We start from the raw sequence: 12608 nt of genomic DNA, 5'->3' as shown, positions 1-12608 counted from the left end.
TCGTGTATGAGAATTTCTTGAGGCCATTCAACTCGCCAGCTCCTAAGAAACACGAGGCATAGGAGGGGACGGCGCCTGTCAAGAGCTAGAGCTGACAATCCCTATTAATGTGCAGGCAGGCTTTTCCCAGGAAGATCCTTTGATGTCTCTGACTCTTGGTCACAGGTCACAGGCCTCTGGCTTTACATGTCATGCCTCTGTCTTGAAAGAAAGTGCCACCTCTTTTGCTGAGCCCCCCAGCCAGACTGTGTAACTATTGTCCCCTCCCTAGGAGCAACCCACAGAAAGAGCAGGACGGTGCATTTAGTTACCCTGGGCAGTGGCAGATCTTCTGAAGTCACTAGCTGGCATCTCCCCCAAAAGTCATGCCAGCCATGCAAGATCATCTGCCTTCTGCTGCGGTCAGAAAGAGAGAGGGATCAGATCCAAACCCCAGACTTTTTTTATTTCAGCAAGAATCCCATTGAAGTTGATGAGAATGTTGCTTGAGCTGGAAGGGAAGGAATTGGCTCTCTGCTTTCTGAGATATTTGCCAGTTTAATAAGTAGCATTGCGAGTTTTTCTGTACACTCTGTTCTGCTAACTTGCACACAATATTGGAGTTTGATAAATGTTCCAGCAAAAGTAATGCAGTAATCAGAGGAAGATATAAGACATGAGCTTCTGCATTGCTGTGGCATTTCATCTTTCGGACAGAACAGTTTTGTGGCCAGCTTTGGTTGCCTGGAATAAATAATAAGAGTAACATGCTGTTAACTTGTGATAGCCAAACCCCATAATGCTCCTTCAACCCCACTGTTAGAAGTAGTCAGCCAGCAACATTTCAGTGCAGCATCTCTCCACTGAAAGACCACAACTCATCGGCTGTGAGGCAGGCTCTGGAAATGTCATCTTTGAAAATTTGTTTGGAAAAGAAAGCCTACGAATGAATGGGATATTTGATACAACATTTACATGTTACAAGAAATTTTGGAATATTTGTTTTGCTGTTTTGGAGCAGAAAATATTTTGAAATGGCAAAATTTCTTTGAAATGAGCAGTCTGGTTTTCAACCTATTCTTACAAATATAAAATTTTCAGCCAGACCATTCTTAGCCTGGCTCTGTATGTCTCTCTGTGCTGTAATTCCTCCCATACAGCCATGGCTGAAAAGACCTTAGCACTTCGGTTCAGAAGAACGTACACCTTCAGCTCTGCCTCTGTCAGTCTGCCCTTCTCTCCATCTGGTCGTTAGATGGTTGTGATCTGCTGAGGACCCTGAGGTAGTTCTTGGGTAGTTGTCCTCTGGCTTGAAAACAGAGGACACCAACAGGGTTTAATTCTTAGTGAGGCATCTACAACTGCAACTTTCTCCAGAGCCTCCCACACCTTGGACTAATAGAAGCAATAGCTGGTTACCTTCACACGATGCTTTAAGACCAGTATGTTTTCCCAGAGCAGAGTAAGTGGTGAAGAATGAATAGACTCTTTAGTTCTCTAACCTCCTAAGTGTATGTTTTTATGTTTAGTGCTAGAGCATCAAGGGCTATGGGCAGGTAAGAAAAACTCTAATTTTTTAAAAAGAGCACAGCACATACCTGTTTCATGGTATGGTCAGGGCTAGCAGCTGGTGGGGGGAGGTGGGATAATCATCAGTAATAAATCTTTGTGAGCCTCTAAAAATCACTTCTGAAACCCAAAATACAGCCAGGGTATCCATTTTAACTAACAGCAGGTTCTGCGTTTCCTCTTGGCAAAACTCACTTTTCCTTGCTAACACAGAGCAGTTGTTATACTTACTAGGTGGGAATACTCAACCACTAACTAGGTTTTCCACCACAGTTTCTCTAGCCAGAAGGTTCCTGCTGCTGCTTCATTAGTATTAAGGAGCATCAGGCAGGTGCTGTGATTGCATGGAGATGCCAGCAAAGACCAACAGTTTGATCCAAGTCTGCAGCCTCGCTGCTGCTTGCTAGCAAAGAAAGCTTGTTGGGCCATGGCTGACACCAACCCCAGGGGATGGGCTCTGCCATGAGGCTCAGTGGCAAACAGAGGGAGGGCAGGGCCAAGGTTGACAAAACAGCTGCCATCTCCTGCATTGCCTGGCAATGTTTCTTGTTCAAACTTCAGGGTAGCGCAAACTGAAAAATCACTCAGGTGGGGATTGCTGCCAGGCACTGACTAGCCCTGCACTGGCAGCAGCTGCTGCTTAAGATCTAGCTGCCCAGGAGACAGCTGCTGCTTTACAGCGTGAACATCTGAGCTCTTCTGGGGTGCTTAAGCAAGTGTCTTTGTGTTGGGGTGTCATATGGTCATGCAGTCCCTGCTGAAGTTAGGGGATCATCACAGCTGGATGAAATGCTGTTTTCTTCACTCGAGCTTTCAGGGAGCTGCTGCTTTGCTCTTGCTGCAGTGGTGATGGCTTAGATATAGGGCTGGTTTGGACCACACCGGTGAGTATTTACAAACTAGCCTTGGAGTTGGTTTTTCAATCGGAAATGATAAACTCATGGCAGGAGTTGTTGGGAGAAACTACACAAGCTGCACTACGTGGGAGGCCAAGCTCAAGTCCAAGACCAAGCTCCTAGTCTTCAGATCTTTTTGATTTTTCACAAGTGCTCTGCAGTGCTTTAGTAGTAATTGAAGAGATCCAAAGCAATTATCCTCTTTCAGGAATGAGATACTAATGATGGGGAGCTGAAGCAAGAACAGAGCAAGTGATTGAGCTGATAATAGCGAAGGACTTTCATGTATTTGTTATCATGCTGTGTACATTATTATTAGTGCTCACAATATGACCCTCTCTTGCCCTAGTTTTACATGTGGATTTCCATGTGAAGTGATTTTTACCAGGGTTCTTCCTGCGGCTCTTAGACCCTGCACATCCACATGTATTTTCCTATCACCAACATGAGAAGGTGATCCATTACTTCTGTGGAGTTGAGTCATGATACCAGATTTTCATAACCCCATCACTCACTGGGTCATGTTTGGATACTGTGTTTGCATTGGAGTAGATAGGGAAGGGGACAGACATCCTTCTGTCTAACCTGGCTTATTTATAAAAGATCACCCATACACTACTTTCTTACACAATTAACATCATCTGCGTATCCACAACAGTTTTTGCAGTGATCAGCTCTGAAACTGGACTCTGGTGACTTAGCAGCTCTCATTTGAGCTGAGAACTCTGTATATTCTTCCATGTTAAAAAGTGATACAGTTTTCAGGTAGATTTAATTTTAAACAGCTGCCATACTTACTTTATATATTATAGAACACCACTACAATCTGTATTTATATCACCGCACATCTCAGTCTCTCTCAAACTTGACCCAATTTAGCCTTTCCATGCTTTATTTAACAGAAATATCGTTATACAATCAGGCATACTAAAGCACAAAGCAGTTAAGTAACTTACTCAAAGTAAAAAGTCCATAAGAAAAAAAACATAGAGAAAGGAACTGCTCTTTTTATCTACAGAAACCATAAGATTTGTTTCCTTTTGTGTGCAATCTTGAAATGGAGAATAATGTTTTGCAAGTTTTAATGCACTGACTGCCATACTACAACATGCAGGAAGATCAGCTCTGCACTTTAGCTCAAGCCCATGGAAAACACTGAATATGCAAGTGCAAGCGCAGGCAGAATTTGGCTGGTCGCCTTAACAGGGGGAGGCCAGGCTCTGTGAGTGTGTAGCTTTGTGCAAAGCTGCAGGGAACAAACATACTTCCTCAGCCTGCTGTAGTTAACACCCTGCCATCCATGCCAGCCTCTGAAATCTTGAAGCTAGGAAGTTGTGCCCCAGGGTTTGTTTTGGGGTTTTTTAACCAGTTCTGTGATGGCATAGGGATGACAAAGCCATGCAGTTATTACAAGGCGGCCAGTTTCAACACACAAGCTGTTACACCCCCTGGCCTTTATGAACCTGGGGGCTCAGGCACTGAGCTGGCGTGCTCAGTCCAGCTCTGGGAGAGGGAATTGTCATCCTTGCTGAGGTGAGAAGTGTGTGGGTACACGGTGCAAGCAAAAGGGATGTATTACACAAACCCACACAGCTTTTCATATGTCCCCATGTGATCAATAGTAATCATGCAAAAAAAAGTGAAGAAAAACATCTCCTGGAAATGCTCAACACAATTTGGGTTAGTCATCACAGAGCCTGAGACACACATAGCTAGCTGAACCCCTACAGTGCTCCAGATGAAGATCTACCAATCCCCGTTTTCTCTGCCTCTTCGGGGGGAATAGTCTAGCCAGTCAACCTCCTACCACTTCTACATGACATGGAAGAATCAACCTATCTTACAGTTGTGTCAGAAATCTTCCCCAGAGTGCAGTAAAACATTGTCTTTCTCTTCCATCGTCAAAATAAATCAGTAGGAGTGCTCAAACTCCCAGCTTATTCTTCTCTTTCTATTATGTGCTGCTACATAAGATGGGCACGTATGGTTAGAAAACAAATGAGCACCTTGCCATACAAAGGCTTTATTTCTCCAGGTATCTGCTGTTCACATCTTCAGGTTAATTAAATCTCAAGTATTATAAGGGGTTCCTCACCATATGGGAAAAATCTGGGAAACTGGGATATGGTGGTGCCTGAAATGGTGCAGAGGGGAGAAAAGGGGCAAAGGATGTTGTCCTGGTTTTGGCTGGGACAGAGTTAACTTTCTTTTTAGTAGCTGGTACAGTGCTGTGTTTTGGATTTAGTGTGAGAATGATGTTGATAACTCTCTGAGGTTTTAGTTGTTGCTAAGTAGCACTTATCTTAAGCCAAGGACTTTTCAGTTTCCCATGCTCTGCCAGCAAGCAGGTGTGCAAGAAGCTGGGAGGGAGCATAGCTGGGGCAGCTGACCTGAACTGGCCAAAGGGGTATTCCATACCATGGAACGTCATGTTTGGTATATAAACAGGGGGGAGTTGGCCGGGAGGTGCGGATCGCGGCTCGGGAACTAACTGGGCATTGGTCAGCGGGTGGTGAGCAATTGCATTGTGCATCACTGGTTTTTTTTCTCCCCCCCCCGTTCCTTTTTTTGTTATATTCCTTTTCATTACTATTATTATTATATTTCATTATTACTATTGTTAGTATTATATTTTACTTTAGTTATTAAACTGTTCTTATCTCAACCCACAAGTTTTACTTTTTTTCCTTTGCTTTCCTCCTCCTCACCCCACTGGGAGGGGGAGGGGGAAACGGCTGCGTGGTGCTTGGTTGCTGACTGGGGTTAAACCACGACAGATGTAAATGGCAGCAAAACTTAGATGGAATATACTAGCACTACAGATGGTTTAGAAGACTTCAGATGTTTGAAGGAAAACTTTTTAACTCCCAGAAGCATAGAACATTTGGGAAAGAAATTGAATTTTTGTGGTATTTTAAAATGAGTTAGAAGCATTGATGCAAGAATTGCAGAGTTGTGTTTAAAGATATGTTATTTGGAAATATGCAATCCATTTTTGTCTTGTAAACATATGAAAAGTAATACAATTTGTGCTCCAAACAGAAAATCCTTTTTATCACCATCAGTTAATTAATAATTATCTATTTGGTGTATATGATGACCTCTTAGTGAATTGTTTTTTCCCTTTCGTGTCCCGTAGCACTTTTTTTTCCCCCAACATATCTAGTTAACTCTATAGTAACAAAATATTCTGTTTACCTGCATTTTGAATAACCAGTCTATTGTGGCAGAATTGAAATACAGTAGAAAGGAAATGGCATAGGAATGAGGAAGAGATCATAATCAAGACAGAAGCCCCATTAGCACTGGACAGGCTGCTGCTGCAGTTTCCTCTGAGAACCTGAGTTGTCAGTCCCTTAGGCATCTTTTATCTGGATGAGCCCTAATGCATATTGGCAGGCCCTACATAATAAATACATCCAGCTTCTTGATTTTATTCAGATCAACACTCTTCAAAGCAACACATCTCTCAGCTGAAGGAAATCCCTGCTCTATTAATGGCATGCCTGGTACCGCTTTCACTCTTATCACCATGAAATCAGGACTTGTACGGTTACTGCAGGAAACTTAGAGCATGTCTCACAAACACACAACATGAACTGTATCAGATCCAAGACTGGGAAAGAAAAAGATGGGGGCTTCAGAGCCTTGCTTGCTTCCTTCTTAAATTTCATCCGCTTAATATGCAGAGCATTTATCTCTACAAATTCTCTGGTTTGTACTGCTTCCTGCTTTTCTTTAATATAATCGTGAGGAGCCACTTTGGCATGTGTGTAAGTATTAGCCTTAATGGAAGCATTAGTGTCGCTATTGCTCAGGGTGGGAATGACCACAATACTCTAGGGAAATAAGAAATTGAGACAGTATGCCAACTCAACTGACTTCCAGATGGAGATGGGTCTATAGTATTCAAGGATTAGCACAGGATTTCTTCGCCCCATACTGCCTGCTCCAGTTGAGCTGGGTCTGGCTTTGCTGATAAGCAAGTATTGATATTGAAGACAGGCCACAAAAGGCCTCCCTAAGCTCATTAACAGGGGGATATTACCACTGAGACAACACTGTGGCCGTTAGGTGCCAACAGGATTTATTCCAGTGAGAATAAAACGAGGAAATAATATATTGTTTCCAAGAAGTAGCACATCATAATTTGTTCTTGGGGGTATTAAAGCCATAGAGTATTATCATAATGTTCAGATTTATTTTTCACTAGAAAATTTTTCACTATTGTTCATGGCTTTAGTCATCTTCCTTTACAATCTACTTGAAAATCTGATGATCTTACAATGACATTTTGTCATTTTAGACTTTTTTTTTTTTCCTCCTTCTTTCCCGCACCTGCCATTATGAAATAACAGGCAAAAGAGGAAAGAGACTAACTCATTTTCTGTGCTGGGTGTAGCTCTTGGGAAATGGTCCCATTTGCACTCAGTTTGGTATGTGCACACCCATTATCTTCAGGACCAGATAAGGCAAACCCCCTGTGGTGAAACTGCTATATAGAAAGCACTGACAGCTTTGCAAACTGAAAATATAAATAAGATTTGTGAAGCCTAGACTTTTCCAGTTAAATAGCCACCCAAGAAAGTAGAGAGGATTTTTTAAGGTCTCAGGAATGCACCAATAAGACAAGAGAATTATTGCACCTTTATAATATATATCAGTGGCTTAATGAAGCATGTTGAACATAGTAAAGTGATTGCTTTCGGACAAAGAGACCTCCTGGCATCTCTGAGGATCTCTCTAAACAGAGAAATTGGATGCACAAGACACTGACTTCTTGCAAAAATCCTTAAAGAACATGTTTCCAAAGGAAATCACTGCTGCTGTGAAAGGTAATAAAGAATTTGGGAAGCAAGTGAAATTCTGGCGAGCAGCTAACACACAGCAGGGAACTTGGGCTCTGGGTAGCATCATTGTCCTGATGGCATGTTGTCTCTGCTCCCCTGCCCTGCCACCCCCTCCAGCTGCAGGGTCCTGACTTCTTGCAACCACCTCAAAGAGGCAGCATGGCTCTGCCGTGTCAGTCATAGCAGATACACAATTTCCAGAAGCGTCTCTGGCACCAGCGTGCACAAATCCCTCTGATTTTAGGTGGAATTTGTGCTGTAGTTTTACATGCCTTGGAAAATTTCCACCAGTATCTATGTTAGAGCTGTATTGTGTTGCTGACGCTTGGGAAAGCTCTCTGCAAACTGACCACAGGCATGGAAACTCTCTGCTTTCCTCTGTTCTTCAGGATGGCACACAGTCTTTCCAACCCTTACAGTTTTTGTATATGCTTCACGTAAAAAAAAAGTGGGGTTTTTTTGGTAGGGTATCCTTTTCCTTTTCTTTTTCTAACCCACGTTGTTTTAATTTCCTGATCTATGGAATTTCAGCTTGCATTGAAAAATACCAAGAAATGTTTGAACACATGAGCCTCTTGAGTCCAAAACTGTGGCAAGTGAGGTAAAAACCCAACAAAAGTTCTAATTAATTTCAGAACTAATTGTTTTATTCTGCTTTCGATTCTTATGCTATGCCAAGCTTGGGAATGTTGAAGCCATTCAGAGTGAAACACTGAAAGCTTGACAATAATAAAAAATCTCTTGCCTTCCTCTTTTTGAAAATACCTATGGAAAGCCATCTAGCTGGATTTGGAGCTTCCCAGCATGGATGTCCCTCCACAGAAGTCCACTCCCACAGCGTGTCAATATGCCTGAAGGCAGAAAGGGATGCATGGGAATATCTTAAAATACTTACGTATGCTAATGGCTATCCACAAAATGGATGTGAGGGGTATTAGTACCAGGTGAGGAGCATCCCCTCATCTTTCTATCCATCATGGGGCAGAAGTAAGCATGCAGCTCCCTTATGGCGACGTGGGAGGATAATCTCTACTATTGACATCCATGTTAGCTTTCCATCTTGCCACCCCCAGCATTGCTCCGTTGAGGCTGTCAAGAGCAGGAATCAGATGCAGGCTGGCGTGGTCATGTCAGTTCGTTACCTGACAGCATAGATAACAAGCTCAGGGGAAATCTAAGCACAGTTAACAGATACCAGCCAATGGAGTTTGGTTCCCTCTGGATGCTACCACGCATTAGAAAGTAATCCGGCAAGAGGTTTAAGCGAACGTTTTGTTCTTGTTTTCCAACACATGTCAACAGGTTTTCTGAGATAGCTTGCATCTCTGTGGAGTATATCCTTGAGAAAAAGCAGGTAGGTGCCTGGCTGCTGTCAATGTGCTGAGGGAGCAGATTGCTTACCCTCTCTTGCCCTTCCGAAAATATCAGCCAGGAAGTTTAACTGCATGTTAGTAAGGGGCTGACAGTGCCAGCCTCTTTGCTGTTGTTTTCAAGGTCAGCTCTAATTGACCTTGCTCTTGCTTCATTTAGTTGCTCACATCGTTTCCTTTTGATTCCCTGACTGTGCTCTCATTGTTGGGATTTCCGCGTGTTCCCACGTTGTCTTTTGGTTAAACTGATTCCTGCTTTCGTCCTCCCTTTCTGCTTGTGCCTTCTCCTCCTCTCCCATTCTCTCATGCCTGCTCTCTTTCTTCAGGACTCACTCATTCTCCGGTGCCTTGTTTATTATTTCCCCATCCTGCAATATAGCCCAGATCCCTTACCTGCAGCTCTACAGCCCAGATGCCCACTGTTTTCCCAGCTAGCTTTCAGGAGCAGCTGTTTCACACAGCAGCAGATCACTCCTGCACGGTGGGGAAGCAGCTGCTGTATTGCAGCTTGAGGAACTCTGTAGGAGCTGCTGCCTTGCCTGGAAGCAGCCTGTGTATTTCAGCTGTGCTGGGGGCTACAGGCCTTCCTATGGGCAGGTTCATGCCTGGCACAGCATTAAGTAGGTGACTTGTCTCCATGTGAGCCATAGGAAGACACTGGTGTACACAGAGGGAAGGTACAACTTGATGGTGTAGAGCCAGCAGCGCTCCTACCTGTGGAGTGACAAAATACCACTTAGCAGATTTGTCTTGCTTCTGAAGGAGGTGTTGGCTCCTGGCTTTGTTGAAGTTACAGCCCCGCTTACCTGCTAGGGTAGGATCTGTACGTACACCGTGTGGATGCCGTGCTGCATGAGGGGTGCATGCTGTGAGAGCTGCACAGAACTAGATTTGGCCTGACATGCTGAGCCCTCAGGATGTCCACAGGGAATTTCAAGCAGTAGGAAAATGAAGTCCTAACCTATTCAGCCTGTGCCTGTATGAAAACGCATACTGCTGAAAGTTAAATGACAGTAATTGTGCATGATGCAGAAGCGGACCATGAGGTTTTCCAGTAAGCAAAGGAATCTGCTGGCAGTTTACACTGCTCCCATTGCAGAGAATATCTCCTGTGTGGCGGCACTAATGGCAATCAATATAGTGAAACCACCAATAACTTAATTTCTTAAAAAAAAGGAAGTCTATTTTAATTACATTATCCAGCTCATTAGAAAAGTGTATGTAATGAGAGATGGACAGTCTGTACGATTGCTTTGACAGACCCAAAGTCAAAGTTCCTGGTGGGTTTGCCATCCCCCATCCCAGAGTGGAGCCAGGCGTTACTCTCTGCTGCAGCAGTGTCATCCTGTTTGAATTTAGCCTCTGCATGCTTTGCCGGAGGGAGATTTCCCCGTGACATCAGTTGCTTAGGTTTTCTCTCCTTCCTTTCCGAGCCAACGGCACACAGCCCAGTCTTCACAGCAAGGGGAGGCAGTGCCAGCAGGCAGAGGGAAAGGCCAGCCTCTGTGCAGCATCCCACTCTCTCTGGACAAAAGAGTTTTGCCAGCTCCCAGTGCCTCCTGGGTGGGCAACATCTTCCACTACCAAACCCCTGGCGGAAAAAATGATGGGTCACTGTAAATATTGCTGTTTAAAAGGGTCCAGGAGGTGAGTGGTCATGGCCTTGCAATAGGTATGATAAATTGTTTATTGTAAACAGTACACTGAAGGGCACAATTTGGGAAGCCCTGTTGCAGAGAAAACCTGCATGCCTTCCAGGCGCATCACGGGGTACTCTGGCCCTTCCCAGCCCTGGGCGACTCTGTGCCCTTCTTCCACAGTGCAGGGCAGACCAGAGACATTTGCCCATTGCTTTACTTGTTGATGCTTTGCAAGGAGCCCATGTTCTTTCGGAAAGTGCAAATCATGCAGAGGAGGAAGCAGCCTGGCAGTGGGGGAGAAACACTTTCAAGAGCATGCAAGTCCTGCTGGACCCTGTCCTAAGGATTCTGGCTTGTGAAAAGAGCCTTGTCCAGCCTGTACAGCTGGGGCCAGGTTCCCTCCCGTGGCTGAGAGCTGCCACAGCAGGAACCGGCAGCTCTCTGCGATGCTGTGCAAAGCATGCGAGGGGCAGGCTTCTCGTGCTAAAACTGCTTCTCCTGAGACTGGTATCGAAATTACGTCCCACCTCTTGCCAGTTAATGCCAAGGTCCTCCAAGAGAGCACACCTAATTGCTGTACACAGTAGCGGGATACTCATTTGGAGCCCTTCTGAGAGTAGACAGATCTCTGGGATGCTCCTTTTAACCAGGACTGGACCTACTCTTGAGTGGACTGTCATTAAAGTGAGGGGATTTTTCTTATTTGTGTTATGCAAGGTAGAAAACACAGGTTCCTGAGCAGAGGACAGCACAACGCATTTTTACCCAGCCTGTAGTATATAAATCCCTCAAAGTCTTTGTAGGGTCTACGCTCTGGTCATCCTGGACATGTAACAGTGGATGGCTCTGTGCTGGCATTCACAGTTACTGCGGTAGGACATGAGTAGGCCAAGTGCTGTGTGGGTGGATATATGAGGTGAGTAGCTAGCTCATAATTCATGGATACTATATGTTACCTGCTTTTTGGAACATTTGCTGCATAAACAGTCGGTGCTACTGAAGCGCTCACCGGTGTATGCATTTGCTGATGTTGTGCAGTCACCGGGTGTGCCAGGACCAGGCGGGAAGTCAGCACAATGCCTTGAGATACATTATTGACTGTAAATGTGGCAGGAAGTCATTAAAGATTTCCTGAACTATTCCCTAGGAAAAGACTACCTCCAGGCTCAGCAAAGTCAGAGGACTTGTACTGCCAGGGCTGAGAAATCAAAAGAAAAATTGCTCTAATAAGCCAATGTCAACAGCTTCAGCAGGGAGCCCTCTGCTCCAGACGGATCCTGTGCCCACAGGGTCGGGGTGGTGATGGATGATGAGTTTTGGGGGATATGTGCCAAGGGGCTCCTTGTAGCTCGCTTACTCTAGGCAGGCTCATCCGAGCCTCCCTAAGGCTCTGGGGGCTAAGAGAGGCCTACAGACATAGACAGGTCTGAATCCTCTGTCTCTAAAGCTTTGTAAATCCCTATAGGTGAAAATAAAAGATAGCTTATTTTAAGAAAGCTTTTTGGTTGCTCCATGAGCCCTCAGCCACATCTCCAGGAGGGAGATTTGCAGATGCCAACCTCTCTTGGACCAACTGGGAAAAGACAGTTTCCTGCCGTCAGGAGGAAATCAGAGTCTGGGACAAGAGCATGAGCAGTGAGGGAGGCCAAACCAGGCAGGTGAAGGCAAGGAGCTCCAGTGTTTGTAGGGGGCTCATTCAAAAAGACTTAAAGGGGCTTGGGGCATGATTTAACGATGATACCAGGAATTCATGTGATCATCTCACTTGATGTATGGGATAACTCTCACTTTTGTTGCTGCAGATATGTCTGTCTTGAAAAACATTTATGTTTTACCAGCAATATGTTTCTTTTTTTTTCCCCTCTCATTCTCACCAACCAGCCTCTGGTCAAGACTCAAAGGCTGTCTCAGCAGATAAAAGGTCTTGGGGAATTACTGTGGAAATCTCATTTCTGGGCTGTGCCTACAGGTGAAAAAAATTTTTAAAAGTAACTACTAACTCTGTGAGATTATTTAACTGCTGAAAAACTTAGTGTTCTGGGTAAAAACAAAGTCATCATACTATGGTCAAGGGAGAAGAGCCAGATAGTTATATTTCACAGTGTTCTTTTTCTCACTGGAAAAGATGAGCAGAGTAAGAGACTTTTCTTCTTAAAACAAAACAAAACAACCCAACAACAGCAAAAAAAACCCAGTATGTGAAGATTAGACAGCCAAACTTTTAGTTTTGAGTACCTGCAAAAATCCTGCAAGTGAACTTGTAAAATCAGGTAGTCTGCTATGTCTAGCAACCACCAGCATGCA

Source organism: Gymnogyps californianus, chromosome 1 (genome assembly GCF_018139145.2).
Source record: "Gymnogyps californianus isolate 813 chromosome 1, ASM1813914v2, whole genome shotgun sequence".
NCBI lineage: Eukaryota > Metazoa > Chordata > Aves > Accipitriformes > Cathartidae > Gymnogyps > Gymnogyps californianus.
Note: the sequence above shows the minus strand (reverse complement) of the source record.